Raw genomic sequence first — 5,107 nt, 5'->3', positions numbered from 1 at the left:
GAAATTATTACATCAAACGACCAGAAGGTCGGGTTCAAGAGCGAGGCCTAAGGCCAATTAAACAGATACATCGAGTAGCGGAAACTCGTAAGGGCTAAGCGGTGCCCATGCCATCAAGCCTACACCGACAGGCATTCTGACTTGGAAGCGTCCTAGATCGCAGGTTCGTCTCCGACGGCGTACTCATCACCAAACTCCGGTCCTTCCATGTCTGGTCAATAATATAACCACTGGCAAGCCAATGAGTACTTTGAATGTACTCGCAAACAGCCCATGAAATGAATATATAGTAAGGAATAACAGTAATATGTATCTTTAGTGGAATGCAATGTGGGACATGATCAGGTATATGCAACAAGTTAAAGAATTAATTTTTAAGAACAGGTTACAGATACCAACATACCTCACAAGGGTTGAACACACCAGGTTCACCCTATATGCCAAGTCATCGGACTTGTCATAACCTCAAGGTTTTAATAAGGGCTAAACCATCCGGGTTTACCCTATATGCCAAGTCACCGAACTTGATCATATTATTGTGATTATCATAACAAAACCTTTTTAACACCACACACACACACTTGGTTTATGCGGAAACACTAGACGTAGTTTAAGCAGCACCACCCAACTGTCCTTGACCGTGGACACGGCTATTCGAATAGTTTACACTCTGCAGAGGTAGTACGCTGGACCCACGAGAAATGAGAAACTTCCGTGTCATCCACGACTCGCGGTATATCACATATACCCGAGGTAAGTACCCGATCATCATCTTTCCCCTAACGATACTAGACAAAGAGGTCCACTCGATTGGTACCCAGCCCACATGTTGTACGTCTTATGAGCACCGACTCTGGACCGTATCAACCATGCAGGGACCAACGGTGTGCCTGGAACTCATAATAATGGCATAGTCGTCCTACCTGGCACGACCCCATCACGAGAGTGACACCGATCACTCCCGCCACTAGTAATGTGGCTCTTTGCTAGTACCGACCAGAGTAATCAACAAAGCCCCGTCCCATAAAGGGGTATCGTGGTCGTACTCGTAAGGTTGGGACGGTCGACACATCATAAATCTAATCCCATTTCCGAAACCATACTCACACAAAAACACCGGTGCATCACTTCACCAAAAGTGATCACCAACTCATCATCACCCTCGGGCATTAGTGGCACCCGACGGGGTTTTCATAAACTCTTTATTTAACTCATCATCTTGCTTGTGATAATATGCTCTATCTTTACTTGTGAATATGGTAATAACATGACCCTCACGGGGTAGGGTCAAGCTCAATGCAATGATCTTATAACTTTACTAATCAACATGACAGTAGCATGATCCTCATGGATAGTAGGGTCAGCTCATCATGTTTGTGCTCCGAGGAGCCATGTGAATATCATTACTACCATGCAAGTGCTTCGAAGAAGCCTTCGGTACCATCACCACAATGATGAACCGGCACTGTGATCATATGCAACGGGAAAAGTATTTGCTATGCATCATTTCATATGCTCAAGTCATGGTCAAAGGGCTGCTTGCCTTGGTCAGCCAGGTATCCGGGGTCTTCGAGGCGTTCCGCTCCGGATCCTCCGTCACTCGGTAACTCTACCGTCGAGAAAGGAATAAATAAATACTAGCTCTCACTAAAACAGATCACAAAGTGCCTTTAAAAATGTTGCAAGGCTTGAATAAATTCAGTTTATTATTTTGGAAAATGTTACCTATAGTTTATTAGCTAGGCATATTTATTTAAAAGCAAACAGAAGTAAATAAGTGCTTTTTAATATCATTTTATTATATCAAAATAGTTTCTGTTTTTGATAAATGTCAACTAATACAGAATCTAATACTACTCATTTTTAGAAAATTACTGGTGGAAGAATCATATTTTTCTACTGGCTAAATCTTTTTATAAAAATCATTTAAGTTACTGGATTAAAACAAAAGGAAAAGGCCTGGCCACCAGGCGCGCGCGGGCCAGGTTCAAACCTGACCTGCGGGCCCCTGGGGTGAGCGTCAGCGGCTGCGCGCGCTGGCTGCCCCAGGACACCGATATTGGCTCCACCTATCGGGTCCTTCTCCTACCTCCAGCCAGAGAGGTGGAGATGGACGCCGGCGAGGCTGTCGTTGTCCTCAGGCCGATCTAGGAACGGGAATGGGTCCCTCGTGCCTCCGCCTACCTGCTCATGGTCGGGACGTCACCGAAGGTGGTCTGGGTCGCCGGCGACGAGGTGCCCGTGGCGGAAGGGTTTCGGGTTGGTGTTGAACTAGGTGCTAGGTGCACGGATTCGCTCGGGGAAGTTAGGGGAAATGTTCCTGGTGTCAAGGAGAGTGTAATGGGAGGTCGGGCAGCGTAGGAGCCGAAGTGTAGCCGGAGATCGACCGGAGCTCCGAGGCGGAGGGGCCTCGGTCGATCTCGAGCATCGGGGCTCTGCGAGCTCGACTAGGTCGCTAGGGAGTGTCTACTGGTCGTGCTGAAGCTGCTTGGAGGGTGCCGGGGTGCCGGGGGGGACCTATTTATAGGCCAACGATGGTAACCTGACTCGGGTGCGCTAGTGATTCACCGTGGCGTGCGTGCGAGCATAGTGAGGTGCTGGCCGCAAAACCACGGGTTCGGGACGTGGTTTAGGACCTCCTGGTGCAATGGCCGCAGAGGGAAAGCAAGTGGGGTCGAGCCGCAGTGACCGTGCATGCTCGGCCGCGTCGGGCGCGCACGGGCACGCGTCGCCTAAGCTCTTGCGCGAGGGGGAGAGGGTCCCTGGGGTAGCTTTGCACTGAATGGTTGTCGGGGGAGTGTTTGGACATAACTGGGGTGGTTGGGACCGACCGGAGCGTCGTCCCCTTGCTGGTGGCTCTCTGCAGCGCGCCCAGAGCGCAGTTTTGGCATGCCACGGCATGCTGGCTCGCTCTGGGGCACTTGGGACGTGTCCTTCATGTCCTGAGTGTTGCTGGGAGTGTGCCTAGCCGTTGTGGCTTAGTGGGAGCTCGAGCTGGTCAAGGGAGCAAGGAACACTAGTGTTGCCAGTACTGCCCTGCGGCTTAAATTGGAGTTCTTGTCACTTGTGCTTGGAGTTGGGGAGGGGCTGATTGACTGGGTGCTCAGGGTGTTCTGGTGCTCTATCCCACCAAGTTTAGGGCCTTGACATTGGGTAAAACAGTGGCTAGGAGGGTTTTGTTGGAAATATGCCCTAGAGGCAATGATAAATTAGTTATTATTATATTTCTTAGTTCATGATAATCGTTTATTATCCATGCTATAATTGTATTGATTGGAAACAGAGTGCATGTGTGGATACATAGACAAAACACTGTCCCAAGTAAGCCTCTAGTTGACTAGCTCGTTGATCAAAGATGGTCAAGGTTTCCTGACCATAGGCAAGTGTTGTCACTTGATAACGGGATCACATCATTAGGAGAATCATGTGATGGACTAGACCCAAACTAATAGACGTAGCATGTTGATCGTGTCATTTTGTTGCTACTGTTTTCTGCGTGTCAAGTATTTTTCCTATGACCATGAGATCATATAACTCACTGACACCGGAGGAATGCTTTGTGTGTATCAAACGTCACAATGTAACTGGGTGACTATAAAGATGGTCTACAGGTATCTCCGAAGGTGTTCGTTGAGTTAGTATGGATCAAGACTGGTATTTGTCACTCCATATGACGGAGAGGTATCTCGGGGCCCACTCGGTAATACAACATCACACACAAGCCTTGCAAGCAATGTGACTTAGTGTAAGTTGCGGGATCTTGTATTACAGAACGAGTAACGATACTTGCCGGTAAACGAGATTGAAATAGGTATGCGGATACTGACGATCGAATCTCGGGCAAGTAACATACCGAAGGACAAAGGGAATGACATACATGATTATATGAATCCTTGGCACTGAGGTTCAAACGATAAGATCTTCGTAGAATATGTAGGATCCAATATGGGCATCCAGGTCCCGCTATTGGATATTGACCGAGGAGTCTCTCGGGTCATGTCTACATAGTTCTCGAACCCGCAGGGTCTGCACACTTAAGGTTCAACGTTGTTTTATGCGTATTTGAGTTATATGGTTGGTTACCGAATGTTGTTCGGAGTCCCGGATGAGATCACGGACGTCACGAGGGTTTCCGGAATGGTCCGGAAATGAAGATTGATATATAGGATGACCTCATTTGATTACTAGAAGGTTTTTGGAGTTACCGGGAATGTACCGGGAATGATGAATGGGTTCCGGGTGTTCACCGGGGGCGGGGGGGGGGGGGGGGGGGCAACCCACCCCAGGGAAGCCCATAGGCCTTGGGGGTGGCGCACCAGCCCTTAGTGGGCTGGTGGGACAGCCCAAGAAGGCCCTATGCGCCATAGGAAGAAAATCAAAGAGAAAAAAAGAGGAGGTGGGAAAAAGGGGAAGGACTCCACCTTCCAAACCTAGTTGGATTCGGTTTGGAAGGGGAGGACTCCCCCCCTTTGGCTCGGCCGACCCCCTTGGGGCCCCTTGAGCCCCAAGGCAAGGCTCCCCCTCTTCCCCCTATATATACGGAGGTTTTAGGGCTGATTTGACACAACTTTGCCACGGCAGCCCGACCACATATCTCCACGGTTTTACCTCTAGATCGCGTTTCTGCGGAGCTCGGGCGGAGCCCTGCTGAGATTAGATCACCACCAACCTCCGGAGCGCCGTCACACTGCCGGAGAACTCATCTACCTCTCCGTCTCTCTTGCTGGATCAAGAAGGCCGAGATCATCGTCGAGCTGTACGTGTGCTGAACGCGGAGGTGCCGTCCGTTCGGCACTAGATCGTGCGACGGATCGCGGGACGGTTCGCAGGGCGGATCGAGGGACGTGAGGACGCTACATCAACCGCGTTCACTAACGCTTCTGCTGTGCGATCTACAAGGGTACGTAGATCGCAAATCCCCTCTCGTAGGTGGACATCACCATGATAGGCCTTCGTGCGCGTAGGAACATTTTTGTTTCCCATGCGACGTTCCCCAACAGTGGCATCATGAGCTAGGTTCATGCGTAGATGTCTTCTCGAGTAGAGCACAAAAGTTTTTGTGGGCGGTGATGTGCGTTTTGCTGCCCTCCTTAGTCTTTTCTTGATT

The sequence above is a fragment of the Hordeum vulgare genome, chromosome 1H (genome assembly GCF_904849725.1).
Source record: "Hordeum vulgare subsp. vulgare chromosome 1H, MorexV3_pseudomolecules_assembly, whole genome shotgun sequence".
Lineage (NCBI taxonomy): Eukaryota > Viridiplantae > Streptophyta > Magnoliopsida > Poales > Poaceae > Hordeum > Hordeum vulgare.
The sequence above is the reverse complement of the archived record's forward strand: the minus strand, read 5'-3'. Positions refer to the sequence as shown.